Below are 16,492 nucleotides of genomic sequence, written 5' to 3'. Positions count from 1 at the left end.
ACAAAGCTAGTTTTACAGTTTTACAATCACGGCTGGATAAAACATTTAGACATCCAAAACATTAAAAACAAAAAACAAAAAAAAAAAAAACTGATGCTACGTGCTGTATATTTTACAAGTAATAAGCAATAAAATTAAATGTATGCTAAAGTTAACAAAAATTCCTTGCTTTCTGGTAGCAGATTTTGGGTAAGTTTATCAAAGCGCTAGAACCATTTTGTTTATTTACTGGGCAATTGAACACTGTTTATGAAATGCTAAGAGGGCACCTTAAATGTCAGAGGCTCCATACAGAGCGTGACAAATGCCCACAATTTATTATTATCATGCATTGATTTTTATGAACCTGTATTTACCTGCTTTCAACCATTTTTGATCTCTAAAAAAGGAGTCCCACGCGATCCAACCTAACAGATTAAACATTTTTCTTTCCCACAATTAAATGTGCAAATATTTTATGGAGACGTAATCCATTGACCTATTGGCTATTAATTTGAAAGTTGAAATACTTTTAAAATAGACTTTCTAAAAACAGGTTTGGCAAAGGAAGAATTCAAGAGATTAGCAGGGCACTCAAGGCAAGTGATGAAGGTTGAGTGGATGAGTAGCATAGAATAGGGGAAAATGTAAAAAAGGAAGACAATAAATCCTAAGGAAAATTTCCATTATAGTCTTTCCATGGCTAATCCTAATTCAAGCATTTTATATCTATATAAGGAGATTTATATATTTTTATCTATCTATATCTGTATCTCTCTGTATAGTGAAAGTGATACTACATAAAAGCAGACATTCATGCTGCTGGTCTAAAAACTGTTGCAGGTATTCATTTGCACAAATTGTAGTCTATATTTAAGCAATTGTTGTAATTAACCCTTCTATGTATATGTTAAATATTAAATTATTAAAGTCACTTATCTTAAGAGCACTGCCATTAGACCAAAATAAATTGTTTACGTTATTTTCTTATTTTTAGTGATTTTTAGTGAGTGAGCATGCCCATTTGAAGTAATTTTGTGTAATTTTAAAATATGCATTCTTTGGAAGATCAGTGAAAAGTTGAACAATTTTGAGGCCGGGCATGGTGGCTCACACCTATAATCCCAGCACTTTGGGAGGCTGAGGCTGGTGGATCACGAGGTCAGGAGATTGAGACCATCCTGGCTAACATGGTGAAACCCCTTCTCTACTAAAAATACAAAAAAATTAGCCGGGCGTGGTGGTGGGCACCTGTTGTCCCAGCTACTTGGGAAGCTGGGACAGGAGAATGGCGTGAATCCGGGAGGCGGAGCTTGCAGTGAGCCGAGATTGCGTCACTGCACTCCAGTCTGGGCAACTGAGCAAGACTCCGTCTCAAAAAAAAAAAAAAAAAAAAAGGAGAAGAAAAGTTGAACAATTTTAAACTGCAGAAAGAAAGCATAATAGAGATAAAATGGTATATTGAGTGTTTACATCAAAAGTTACAACTGAACTTTAGATTTATCTTCAGAAAAGGAAAAACTGTGTACAAAATAGGTGCATTATGTTGTCCTTTCCTGTTTGCATAACATTGTATTTATGCTTTATTTTACTGATGATATATAATAGAAAAAGTAATATGCACTAACAATTTCCTATTATTAGTTTACATTAAGTATTTATGTCTATTTTATTATTATTACTTAAATTGTATTTTAGTTCAGGTGTACATGTGCAGGATGTGCAGGTTTTTTACATTGGCAAAAGTGTGTAATGGGGATTTGTTGTACCAATTATTTAATCACCCAGGCATTAAGCCTAATAGCCATTCGTTATTTTTTCTGATCCTCTTCCTCCTCCCATCCTCCACCCTCCAATTGACCCCAGTTTGTGTTATTCTCCTCTATGTGTTCATATGTGCCCATCAATTAGTTCCCACTTGTAAGTTTATCCTTAGTTTCCTAAGGATAATGGCCCCCCATTCCATCCATGTCACTGCAAAGGATCTTATTCTTTTTCATGACTGCATAGTATTCCATGGTGTATGTGTACCAGATTTTATTTATCCAGTCTATCATTGATGGGCATTTGACTTGATTCTGTATCTTTGCTGTTGTAGATAGTGTTGCAATGAACACATGTGTACATGTGTCTTTGTAACAGAAGGATTTATATTCCTCTGTTTATATACCCAGTAATGAGATTGCTGTGTTAAATGGTATGCCACGCTGGTCTTCGATGAATCAACACACTGTTTTCCACAATGGTTGAACTAATTTACAGTCCCACTAACTTTGTATACACGTTCCTTTTTCTCCACAACCTCACCATCATCTGTTATTTTTAGACTTTAATAATAGCTATTTTGTTTGGTGTGAGATGGTCTCACTGGAGTTTTGATTTGCATTTCTCTAATAATCACTGATATTAAGCCTTTTTTCATATGTTTATTGGCTGCATCTATGTCTTCTATTGAAAAGTGTATTTTCATGTCATTTGCCCACTTTTTAATGAGGTTGTTTGTTTGTTTCTTGTAAATTTGTTTAAGTTCCTTAGAGATGCTGGATGTTAGACCTGTGTCACACACATGGTTTGCAAAAATTTTCTTCCATTCTGTAGGTGGTCTGTTTACTGTGTTGATAGCTTCTTTTGCTGAGCAGAAGCTTGTTGGTTTAATTAAATCCCATTTGTCAATTTTTGCTTTTGTTGCAATTGCTTTTGGCATCCTCATCATGAAATCTTTGCCAATACCTATGTCCTGAATGGTATTGCCTGTGTTGTCTTCCAGGCTTTTTATAGTTTTAAGTTTTACATTTAAGTATTTAATCCATCTTGAGTTAACTTGTGTATATGGTCTAAGGAAGGGGTCCAGTTTCAATTTTCTGCGTATGGCTAGCCAGTTATCCCAGCACCATTTATTGAATAGGGAATCCTGTCAGTTTTGTCAATCAGATAGTTGTAGGTGTGGAGTCTTATTTTTGGGTTCTCTAATCTATTGGCTTATGTGTCTGTTCTTGTACTCTGGAACGCAGCTCCCACAGGAAGGGGCAGGCAGTCGTCTTTGCCATTTTGCAGTCTTCACTGGTGATACCTCCAGGTACTGGAAAATTTGAGGTGACTAGGGATTGGAGTGGACACCCAGCAAACTACAGAAACACTATGGCAAGGAAACCAGACTATTAAAAGGAAAACAAAAAACAAACAAACAAATAAACAATCTCCATTCAAAGGGCAGCAACCTCAAGGTTGAAGGTAGATAAGCCCACAAAGATGAGAAAGAATCAGTGCAAGAATGCTGAGAACTCAAAGTCAGAGTACCATCTTCCCTTAATATGACTATATCACCTCTCCAGCAAGTGTTCAGAACCGATCAGGGTCTGAGATGGCTGAAATGACAGAAGTAAACTTCAGAATGTGGATACAATTGATCTTCACTAATCTAAAGGAGCACATTCTAATGCAATGCAAGGAAGCTAAAAATTATGACAAAACATTGTAGGAGCTAACAGACAAAATAGCTAGTAGAGAGAATAACATAAGTGACCTGATAGAACTGAAAAACACAACACAAGAATCTAAATGCAATCATAAGTATTAATAGCAGAATAGACTAAGCGGAGGAAAGAATATGTCTACTTTTATGTGGTATTTGTTTTTAATTTACTATTATGAAAGATAAATCAACATTAAGGCATCTTTTATTATAAAATAATCAATCAACTTATTGAAAACATGTATCATGCTAATGTCACTACCATATGTCCGAAGTTGTGCTCAGTGATGTGAAGTTTACAAACAAGTGGTAAGATATTATTTCCATTCTCAAAGAGTGTCATCAGGGACATAGACATGAGCTATTGAAAGACGGCTACAAGGAAATGATGTTAGTGAAAAGTTCCCTAGGAAGTTAGAGAGAGGAGCCATTCCTATATCCATTCCTAAGTAGCAGTAAGTGGAAAGTTAATGGAGATTATATATTTAAGCTAGAAATTCAGGAATATACAGTTGACTCTTGAACAATGTGGTAGTTAGGTGCATTAACTCCCCCTGCAGTTGAAAAATCCACATGTAACTTTTGACTTGTCCAAAACTCAACTACTAATAGCCTCCTGTTGACCAGAAGCCTTCCTGGTAATATAAACTTGATGCACAACTATTTTGTAGGTTATATGCATTATGTGCTATATTCCTACAATAAAGTGAACTACAGAAGAGAAAATATTATTTAAAATATCATAAGGAAGATAAAATACATTTACTATTCATCAAGTGGAAGTGTATCATCATAAAGGTCTTCATCCATGTCTTCATGTTGAGTAGGCTGAAGAGGAGGAGGAAAAGGACGGTTTGCTCTTGCTGTCTCAGGGGTGGCAGAAGTCGAAGAGGTGGAATAAATGCAAATGGGTCAGGAGAAGTGTAACTTTACATAAATGGATTGTAATTTCTATCTAACTGTTTTGCTTTTTCATTTCCACAAAAATGTTTCTAGATAGTACCAATCTTTCTTCCAGCATTTACTTGACTGAAGCAATGCTTCGTGTAAGGGTCCATGTTGTAAAATAAGTTAAAGCAGTCTTGAGTAACTGGAACCCCTCTGCCAGATTCTCTAATGTCAATGTGTTTCTGGTACTGTTTCTTCCAAATCTTCTACCTCTTTGTCTGGTACTAATTCAGAAGTAATCATCTTCATTAAATTATCTTCTATTAATTCCTCTGGCATGCTGTGTATTAGTGCTTTAATTTGTCCAAGACCTGAATGTTGAAATCCTTTTCCTCCCACCTTTTTTGTCATACCTATTGTCTATTTCATGATTTTTTTGATTGACTGTGTCATAAATCCTGTGAAGTCATGCACAACATCTAGATACAGTTTCCTCCAACAGAAACATTCTGATTCAAGCTTGATGACTTTCATCATAGCTTTTTCCTCTAACAAAGATGACATCTTCAATAATACAATTCTCCCAGACTTTCATGATGTTCTCTCTGTCAAGTTTCTCTTCTATAGCAGAAAATCCTTTCCATAAGGGACCATGTATAATGAGCCTTAAAAGTTCTTAAGACCTCCTGATCTAGAGACTGAATTAGAGACATTCTGTTTGGGGACAAGTAGACCACTTCAACACCTTTGGTGCAGAACTCAGAGAGTTGTGGGTGGCCAATGGCATTATTCAATTATCAAGAGAATGTTAAAAGGCAGTCTTTTACTGGAAAGGTACTTCCTGACTTCAGGGACAAAGAATTGATGGATCCACTCCAGAAAAAATGTTTCTGATATGACTTGGCTCTGTATCACCAACCGAATCTCATCTCAAATTGTAATCCCCATAATCCTCATGTGTTGAGGGAGGGACTGTAAGGGAGGTGATTGGATCATGGGGACAATTTCCCCCGTGCTACTCTAATGATAGTAAGTAAGTTCTCATGATATCTGATGGTTTTATAAGTGTCTGGCAGTTCCTTTTTCACACTTGCTCTCTCTTGTCTGCTGTCATGTAAAATGTTCCTGCTTTCCTTTCTGCCACGATTGTAAGTTTCCTGAGGTCTCCCCAGCCATGCAAACTATGAGTCAATTAAACCTCTTTTCTTTATAAAATTACCCAGTCTCAGGTATTTATTTTAGCAGTATGAAAACAGACTAAAACAGGTTCTCATTGTCCAGGTCTTCTTTTTGTACAATCAAAAGATTTGAAACTGGTGTTTATGTTTTCCCTTCAGGACTTGGGAGTTAGCATCTTTCTAGATAAGGTCAGTCCTGGTCATAAACCCAACTACATTTGCACAGAATAGTAGAGTTAACTTGCCCCTTTCTGCTTAAATTCTGGGGCTCAATTCTCTTTCTTACTAATGAATGTCCTTTGTAGTATTATTATTTTTCCAAAATGGGTCACTTTCCTTCGTATTAAAAACCTGTTCAGGCAGATATGCTTTCTTCTCAATGATTTTCTTAATGGTGTCTGAGAACTTGTCTGCTGCCTTCTCTTGGTTGGCTGAACCTTCTTCTCGTATTGTTGTGACATTTTAAAAGCCAAATCTCTTTCTAAAATTATCAAACCATCCATTGCTGGTATTAAATTCTCCAACTTTACATTCTTCACCGTTCTTTTTCTTTAAGTTGTCATATAATGACTTCATTTTTTCTTCAAATATGTTAGAGTCTATAGGAACAACTTTCTTATAGCAATCCTGCACTCACATAAAAGCTGCATTTTCGAAATGAGATAAAAAAGTATTTTGCAATAAGTACAAGGTTTTCACTCCTGCTGGTGTAGTTGCAATGATGATTTCACAAATTTCCTTTTCTTTTTGAATAATTACCCTTATGTTGGATTTATGTACCTTGAAATGTTGGACAACCACAGCTGCAGACCTCAATCTACAGTACCTATCAAGCAATTCAAATTTTTCCAGTAATGTTATGACTTTTTATGCTTCTTTGGAGCATTTCCAGTGTCACTAGTGGCACTTCATATCATATTGGTCCCATCATTTTAGTCAAGGTTTATGGTATTGCACTGAAAATGATAAATAAGGATTACAAAAAAATCACCTTTTACTGAAATATGCAATTTACTGGACAGACGAACTGCTCATGCAGAGATTAATGTCACACAACATTTTAAGCAGATACTCACAAAACCTCAGTTCATCACAATAGTAGCAAGAGAGGCTACAAAATCACTACAGGAGTACAGTATGTACTATAGTTAATTTTATGCAGTTATCATTTAATACTGCATCTTTACATTTGTTTACCTTTCTCTTGACTGTGCATGGCACCTAGTATGATCTGGAAGTGTTTATAGTGGAAGTTTAGACAAATTTTATCTTTTTATAATTGATTTATATATTTGTATATTTTATGGTAACAAATGACAAAACAGACTAGTACCTACATGTATTTTATGCAGTTATGACATACCTCTTTTTTATGTATTTTTATATGACACAGTTCATGTGTGTTTTTTTCAAATTGTTGCAAACCTCCCCCAAAACTTTTCAATGTCTTTATTGAAAAAAAAAAAAACTAGGTATAAGTGAACCTGCCCAGTTCAAACTCGTGTTGTTCAAGAGTCAACTGTGTAAGAGCAGCTGATACAAGGAGATTACATTACTATAAAGTATGATGGAAACAGTGTTGTCTTTATACTAGTGATACATGAATTTGACTCCCTTTGCCCCTTGTTTAGGGGTATAACTTTACTTGAATTACTTAATTTTTCTGAACATTAATTTTCTTATCTATTGAGTGAAGCTCATCATACTCACCTAGGATATGTGTTACATGAAACAGAAGTGATGCTTTCTATTTAGTCCGGTTTCAGTATGATAGCTATATTTATGAGCTAGCCCAGAGACAGGAATGAGCACAGCATTGGTGGGAAAGGTGAGGACATTCCAGGAGTCACATGGCTAGCAGAAGGTGGTAAAGCTGCAGTAGTAGGATACAGCCAAAAGAAGGTGACTCTTTAAATTCAGGAACGGGGGCTTAGAAGACTAAAGTGAAATTTGGATTCCTGAGGCCATAATTGAGAAGAAGGTGGAATTGTTAGTCTTATAATGGCATGCAGAGTGAAATTACATTGAAATAAGTTAGAATCAGGAGTTAGAACCAAAATCTTTTATAACAATCTATGTATTATAAAATAAAAGTAGGAGCAACATAAAGGTGGCATAAAGAGAAAGTAATGACCTTGTGATATTTACATTAAATTTATTAACATTGATTACTTTCAAAAGGATTTAGAGCCATGACTAATGTTCAGTAAATTATTTTTTAAGTTTTAAAAAATCACTCAGCTTTGAAATCTATTGAAAACTACTAATGACATTTTGTTACATATTCCTTCAGGCCTGTGAGTACTTATCTTTAAAAAGACAACCATTCTCTCTGTACTGTATTATAAAGGCTTTTGTAATCATAAAACTGTTTCATATGAAAATAGTAGATATTGATGACATTAGTTCTGTATAACTACAAGGTCTGAAGCATGAGAGGACGGAGGTGATTAACTGGAAGTTGCAAAGGGAATTCATGTGGGGTGATGCTGGTGGAGTCTCTACATAGGGATTTTCTATAGACACTTGTAAGTTGGGAACATTCACTTTGAATCTCAGGCTGGGTTTTGTATTTATGAAGTGAGAGGTTTAGAGTAGAAGACAAAGGAAAGAAAGAGCTCTTCAAAGCTGAGAAAAAGTAAAACTTACACACTGTTGATGGGAATGTAAACTAGCTCAGCCACTGTGGAAACTAGTTTAGAGATTTCTCAAAGAACTTGAAACAGAACTACCATTCAACCCAGCAATCCCATTACTGGGTATTTATCCAAAAGAAAATAAATCATTCTAAAAAAACAGCACACATGCACTCATATGTTCATCACAGCACTATTCACAATAGCAAAGACATGGAAGCAAGCTAGGTGCCCATCCGTGGTGGATTGGATAAAGAAAATATGGTACAGCTACATGATGAAATACTATGCAACCATAAAAATAATAAAATTATGTCCTTTGAAGCAACATTGATGCAGCTGGAGGTCGTTATCCTAAGCGAATCAGTGCAGGAACAGAAAAGCAAATACTGCAAGTTCTCAGTTATAAGTGGGAGCTAAACATTAGATACTCATGGACATAAAGATGGCAAAAATACACACTTGCGACTACTAGAGAGGGGAGAGAGAGGGGGGATAAAGGGTTGAGAAATGAACTATTGAGTGCTATGCTAACTACCTTGGTGATGGGATCGTTTGTACCCCAAACCTCAGTATCACACGATATACCCAGATAACAACCCTGCACGTGTACCCTTTAAATCTAAAATAAAAGTTGAAATTACTTTTAAAAAATAAGCATAAGAAAAGAGAAAATAACTGATTACAACTTCTTGGAAAAGCAAAAGAGCTGGTGAAGAGAAGAAAGGTGTTACCAGAAAGATCAGCCAATACAGTGTGCCAGCCTCCCAAAGCATAGACACTTTCAGGCAAAAGTGGGAATGTGAGAAGTCAGCATCAATGTCTCAGAAAGGTCATGAGGGTATGATGAGTGAGACAAAGCCAATACATAGGACCCAAAACCCTGTCATCCTGTGAATGTTTGGAGAGCATTTGCAGTAGAGTGGTGGAAACAGAAATTAGTTTATAGGAATTTAAAAAAAGTATAAATCATAAGTGAAGAAAATGCACAAACTACTTTTGTGAGGAGTTTGTTGTCAAACGGAGGCCAAAAATGATATTCTTGTATGTAGAATCAAAGAAATATTTTTACTGTCTTCATGTTTATGATAGGGTGAAGTATTCCATGAAGAGGAGGAGCAAGGAACCAACAGAGAGAGATATTAATTAAGAAAGAACTGTCCCAGATATAAGTAGTGTTGGAATACATATTCTAGGTGGAGGACATTTTTTTTAATTAAGAGGAAGAAAAAATTTCCCCAGAGTTTTGTAGGAATAATGAAAAGATAAATTAAATTAAAGCTGAGTATTTATGAAGAAGTACTGCTTGGTAATCTTTTCTTCTAAATCCTCTCCTGTAAAGGTGACCAATAACATATTTGCTGCCAAATCCGGAGGATGATTTTCTTGCTTTTTGTGATCCCTCAGCGATATTAGACAATGGTTATCACCTCTTATTTCTCAGAAAAAGAAAAAATCCTTTCTTTGGCAAAGCTAAATCATTTAACCTATAACTGTTAAAAAAAAAAAAACAAGAAATGACTATGCTTTTAAATAGTGGAGCAACAGTATAACAATTATTTATTTTTAGTATAGCATATTATTGGACACTAAATTTTTTTTTCTTTACCCCTTTATAAAAATGATGGCAAACATGAAATGCATTTGAAGTAAAAATAAAGATCTAAAGACAAATTTCTAAATTTCATGTTTTATTTGGGAAGAAAGAATTGCAATTCATGGCATATCTGTAGACTCAGTGGTCTTTCATTATGTCCAAAGAACAAAGACAAGATTAGAGGATTTATTAAGAAAAGAGAAATTTTATGTATTGCTTTTTGAGAAAGTTTTGCTAGCTCCCATGGGTGAGTGACACATGTGGACAAAATTCATTCTAGAGTTGCAGCAAGTTATCTCAGAAGCTATAGATAAAACTGGTTTCAGGTTACAACAAGCAATTCCAGTAGTCAAGTATGTGCAGAGAATTACATTCTTGGAGCCCTGTTTTGTGCCCTAAGTGTTTTCTCCCCTTGGCTTCTCTAGACTTTGTTCCAGTTGATTATGACAAGAATGTCCCAATTTAGAATATCAGCTTTCACATTTCCCCCCTTTGATCAACATCCTTAGCTGAAAGCATCGCTAATCAATCATTTTACAGTTAGGCTTAATTGTCCCTTGGTGCCAAGATGAACCTGTCCCACTTGTCTCTGTCCCATGTCTGGGGAAATGTTTGGGGTCATCAGAGACTCAGACCACATTAAAGTAACAAATGGGCCAGAAAGAAAATTGTTCTCAGGGCAGATTTGGCTGAAGCCCAGCATCAAATTCCATTTTATCTGTCCATAGGCAGACGTCAACAAACATCTTGAGATATTGCACTAATATTATACTGTTGGAAGAGTGGCTTTACAAAGATTTGACAGGCAATAGGAACAAAACTGAAAAATCATCATAGAAATAAACAATCAGCAAACATATAATAAATCCGGCTTGAATAATAGTTTGAAAGCTTAAACCTAATTCTGAACCAGCAAAACATATCTAAAAGTCTAACATATTCTGGTCAGACTTGTTGTAGCCACTGAGTAATAGTTTATGACTGGGTTGAAGTAAAACAGAGAATACCAACTTTACCAAAAAGATTGCCAGTACAATTTGAACAAAAAGTTGTGAAAGGGATATTGTCAGAGCTGCTCACAATACAGATTAAAAGGATTTTTAGGTCAAGATATATCAAGTTACCAACAGAATCTACTGACTGAAATTTTAATTATGCCATTATCTAGTCAAATGAAAAAGGCAGTCTTGAGAGGTGTAAGAGTCTCATAAGAATATGGAATCTTGTTGCAAAATCTCAAGGAAAGTTGTTTCATGTGGAAAACAGCAACGTTTTGTCCTAGTGTGTAGTTGGAATGTCTTTGGTCATGGCGTCAGGTGGTTTTGTGAACTTTCTGGGTTTCATATACCAGACATGAGAGTTGTTCTTTAAAACTTGCCTAGCATTACCTTATAGGGCTTTAAGGACAGAGCAGTTCTCATTTTGCCACTTATGGAAGAAAGTTGAATTGGAGGAACCTAGAACAATTTAAGACCTAGTCTAGCCAATAGATAGATAACAATAGCTCAAAAATGATATATATAGTTATAATCTAATAACAGGTGTACTGTAGCTTTTCTTTGTAAATATGTTTTTAATTGATCATATAGAAACCCTGGATTTAAAAATCTCTTGAAGCTAGGAAGCCAAACCAAGGCCAGCCTTAGAGTTTACTTACTGTCTTCAGGTTCCTGGGCCTTCCAGGAAGTGGCAGTTTTTATTTACTCATTGTAAGAATGAGAACTCTTGAGGTCAGGAATTTTAGGCATATTTTCAAATGTGACATTTTAATCGAAGCCTTGGCACCTTGGTAGTATAAGCAATGTTTTCAATAGTATTTTGCTGTAAAGAGAGAGCAGATTTTATTGGACTCTTGTAAATAACCATATTGCCATGAAAATATTTGTAAATAGTTTTTAAATTTTTGGAGAAATTAAGTAAGAAGAAATATGTTTTTATCTTTGTTTACATAACTCTATTTTACCAAATTGCTTAAGAAAGACTTTTTTTGAAACCTGGAAAACAAAGCATTTAAGTAAAGGACCAATAATATTTTAAATAACAGTCATAAAATCTTTATCTTTACCAGTTATTTAATCTTATAGAATCAGCTTATTTTCAGCTTGATCTCTATTAGCAGTTTCATGGATCCATCAGTTTCTTCATGGACAATTTTATTTGGTCCATTGATTTAAAATTATCAGAAACCTGTGTTTAATGCTGTGCACCGAAAACACAGTTTTTTTGTCAAACAATCTTCAAATAAACTAAAAAAGTTAACACAAGAGAAAAAATATGTTTATAAAAAAGACTTACACAAGTAATATGCAATCATTTATCTAACTTATATATTAAGAAAATTAGGCCTGGCGTGGTGGCTCACACCTTTAATCCCAGCACTTTGGGAGGTCGAGGCTGGCGGATCAGGAGGTCAGGAGATCGAGGCCATACTGGTCAACATGGTGAAACCCTGTCTCTATTAAAATACAAAAAAAATTAGCCGGGCGTGGTGAAGCATGCCTGTAGTCCCAGCTACTTGGGAGGCTGAGGCAGGGGAATCCTTTGAACTCAGGAGGTGGAGATTGCAGTGAGCCGAGATTGCGCCACTGCACTCCAGTCTGACAACCTGACAACAAAGCAAGACTACATCTCAAAAAAAAAAAAAAAAAACCAGAAAAGAAAATTAATATTCATAATATTCATATACAAAATTTTCACTGTTCTGTAACTGCATCTCTAACTTCTTAATCAACTTCTTTATATCGTTATTCTGTCTGCAAAACACTTTCCTTAAAATTGAACTCAACATCTCTTCCATTGTCTTTTTCTTTTACTCCTTATCTCATGGAAGTCATGACTTGCCATTCAGTTACATTGGCTTAAACTTCTGAATCATTTACACCTCTTCTTTCCGTTTCGGAACCCAGGATCCAAATAGGCACGAAGTTATGTGTCTCCCAGATTTGGTTCTCTCCATTTTCTTCCTCTTCTGGTTAAAACCTGTTTTTTCTGATTATTATTTATCTCTTCCCTGAATAAATATAAAAACTCATTAACTTATCTTGTTTCCATTTTCTCTTTAAAGATCCACCACAAGCCTATGCTACTTATCTTTACAAAATGGACATCTGTAGGGAACGGTGCTAGGTTACTGTCATTCATTGTCATTATATTATACTGCCCTCACATATTTATTTTCATGGTTTCTACTTGTCTAATCCACCATAACCATCACCAGAAGCCCACATAGACATTTAAAAACCATTACCTGTTCTGTGAATTTTTCTCTTCTCAATGTCTTTTGAATCTTCCCTTTTCACTTAATCACTCACTAAAAACATCCTGTTTATTCATCTTACCTCCAATCTCATCAACAAACTATCCCGTCTACCCGTGACTCTCTAGCGGTAAACATGTCTTTATCCTTGGTTTGTTTGCGCGTGTTTTCTTCTAATGTATCATGTGGCATTCATGTCGTTTGTTGCCTAGATTAGATTTCTTCCAACGTTGTGTCTTAGCTCCTATATTATCTCTTCTATGGGTTATATCTTTGATATCTAAGGCAGAAAAAATCTTTCAAAATCCACTATAGCCACAGTAGGTCCAACATTATCTTTTTGGAAAGGAAATGATTGGTTAACAATTTTTTAAAATCTATTTTTGACATGTTTCTTGACTTTATGATATATACCACATGCAAAGGCAGTTTTCTGTGTGTAAAAGATCAATGAAGGCAGAATGGTATAGAGAGAGGAGCTCTAGGACAATTGATATGGAGTGGTTTACATCATCATTTAACTTCTAAGTGATTTGACATCATCATTTAACTTCTAAGTCTCAGCTTCTTTAAAATGGAATTACTGGCAGTACATTCCATGCCAGCCTATCAAGTTTATTGTAAGAATTTAGTGAGGTAATGCATATCTAAATGTGACATAACGAAAATGCCTAAAAGAACTATAAACATATATAAATAAAATATATCAGTAAAGCAAGTAAAAAATATTAAAGGTTATAATCTATACAGTTACTATTCAAAGTGTGGTCCACAGAATAACATCAGCATCGCCTGGCTACTTCATAGAAATACAGAAATTTATTATCTCAAATTTATATATAAAATCAAGTTTCTCTCTTGCCACAAACTTGGCTAATTCAAAATGGACACGTTTGGTCCTATTTTTGTTGATCTTTCCATGTTTTATTCACTTTTTCCATTATCCCTATCTGTTAAATGATCATGCACCAAGCTACTGTATGGTTGCTTGCTAACTAAGTGAGGTCCTCGCCTGTCCTAAGCATGGGTTAGCATCATTCACCCACTCACTTGGTGGGTGATTTCTGGACTTTGGTCATCCTAAAAACGACTGAAGAAGACAACTGTTCCTTTATTCTGCCACTGCATATGCAAAGGATCACTGGCTTACCTGTGTGTTTATGTGAGCTTAAAATAAATAAATAAACCCATATTTAGCTAGAACATGTATATCAAGGGTAAACTGTCTTTATATTTTACCAATTGGCTGAAAATTTTACATAATGGGTGAATGACTTAGTCAAAGCAAAACAGTATGCATTGATACTTATCAGTCACCAGAGTCTCTTTGGCTCATATCACTTTAGAAACTTCTAATTGATTACTCTATTTAGTTTATATCTGTCATCCATAGGTTAAATATATTATAATATCTATTTAAAAGTTACCATAGTGATCCTGCAAGAGAAATATATATATATTTATAACAATATGTAGAATCATATATTTACATATTATATGTAAAATTAAATTTTTATCATGTATTAGGCTTTGCTAACCTTTAAGGATGCATAGGTGAATAACTTAAACACTCAAGAAATGTATCAATGCAAAGATTACTAAACAGTTAATATCTGTGATGACTGATAATAAATACTACATAAATATACACGGAGACCTGCATGTGAATTTTTCATTTATGAGTCGGCAGTAAATCAGCATTTCTATCATTAACAAAATGGTTTATTGAATAACCACCAGATATTTGCCATTATTATATATATGTGTGTGTATATATACACGTATGTATGTATATATGTGTATATATGTATATGTGTGTATATATACATATATGTATATATATGTATTGGGGGTTGGTTTATTACAAGAAAACTTACAATAGATGTACAATAAACTGGGAAAGCTGTAATGGTTTTAACCACGTTAGTTCAAGGACATTTATTGAGTGCCTACTAAGCCAGATCCTGGAAAATTTAAAAATAACTAATGTTAGTGGAGCAATCAATCAATTAATTAAGAGGATTCATTTACATACATGTATAAATTGATTTTATAATGTAAAATCATAAATGGACAGTTAGGTTTCATTATTTTGCCCAAGTTACAGACAGGGAAGCAGACTCACAAAGATCAATTGGATACCCGGGTTGCAAAATTGGTAGATGACCTGGCTTCTTTCAGCTTATCAATGACCTTACTTACATGGCCTTACTCACTTCAAGGACATGAGAGAAAGATTTACAATATCACAGGTAGTTATCTTTTACTTCAATTTAACCTTTAAAGCAGTGTATATTCCTCTTGTCAACATATCCTCCATATTATTTTGCTACAAAAGATAGAACTTGAAAAATACCACTACAATTTTGTTCTCAATATAAACAGAGATGAGTGGGATAGGGGGAAAGGGGAAAAATTTGGAATTGTGGGCTATTTTGAATTGGATACCTAAAGTAAAGCTTAGATAACAAATGTAGATGCTATCAGGACAGTATGCTACATATTCCTTGGAGCAGAAACGCTTCTGGTTCATTTCATGTATTTCCTGTGCTGGAAACAGTCGCTGGCACATAGTAAGAGCCCAGTTAATGTCTTTGAATGATCAAGGGCAATAAGATATGTACGTTATGTAGTAAAATGGACCTGGAAGCCTCTTTCTTAATTCATTAAATAGGGAAAGTGACTTCGTGGAGATTACTATAAGTGGTAAGATATTTCTTTTAAAATGCTTACAGTGGTTCTGGACACAAAATAAACATCTAATATTTTAGTTATATATTATACTAATAAGTACATGAGACAACAACTTTCTAGAATTAAACATTGCTATATCTTTCAAAATCTGAATAGAACACAATCATTGGCTGTTTTGCTTACAAAATTAAAATCAATTTTTATTTCATGTCACTTGAGTGCTACAGTCTTGAATATTCTTTTGATTGAATTTATCTTCAGACTCTTAGAAGAACTATTTCTTAGCCAATTCAGTCAATCAAGTATAATCTCATTAATAGCTTCTGAACCAGTCTATGACAGGTGTAGTTTTCTCAACTGATTTAAAATCTCAGAGAAATTCATTCTCTGTGGATCCTCCAGAAATATACACATCCTCTCTTTCAAGAGAAAAAAGACAGAACGATGATAACTTCATTAAAATTACTAAAGATTACTTATGCATATACTGTAAATAAAGTGTTATTGGCCACCATTCAGATAGTTAATCTTATTAATCTTCAATTGTCTGTATTTTAGACTCCTCCAAAAGCCATAATTTGAATTTTTCAAGCTTTCTTCAGACTGACTTTCTTGCTTATGTACTTTATGGGAATTAAAAAATAATGCTCTGTTCTTTTCTTTTAAAAATAAATTACTGAAAATCTTCCTTCCCAATTTCAACCCAAACTAAACTTTAACTCAGGAAGGTGGTAGTAATGAAATTTAAACTGCATCTTTCAGAGTGGTAAAAGCCATTCATTGGAGAAGTCC

The 16,492-nt window shown here is 34.6% G+C and overlaps 1 protein-coding gene across 1 annotated transcript in view; it reads left to right on the top strand.

The window, feature by feature from the left end:
• The window catches only part of TRDN (triadin), a 419,992-nt gene that overhangs the window by 318,750 nt on the left and 84,750 nt on the right, over positions 1–16,492 (top strand). The gene's annotated exons all lie outside the window — the stretch shown is intronic.

The sequence above is a fragment of the Mandrillus leucophaeus genome, unplaced genomic scaffold (genome assembly GCF_000951045.1).
Source record: "Mandrillus leucophaeus isolate KB7577 unplaced genomic scaffold, Mleu.le_1.0 Scaffold405, whole genome shotgun sequence".
In the NCBI taxonomy this organism is placed as follows: Eukaryota; Metazoa; Chordata; class Mammalia; order Primates; family Cercopithecidae; genus Mandrillus; species Mandrillus leucophaeus.
This window is presented reverse-complemented; position numbering and strand designations above follow the sequence as displayed.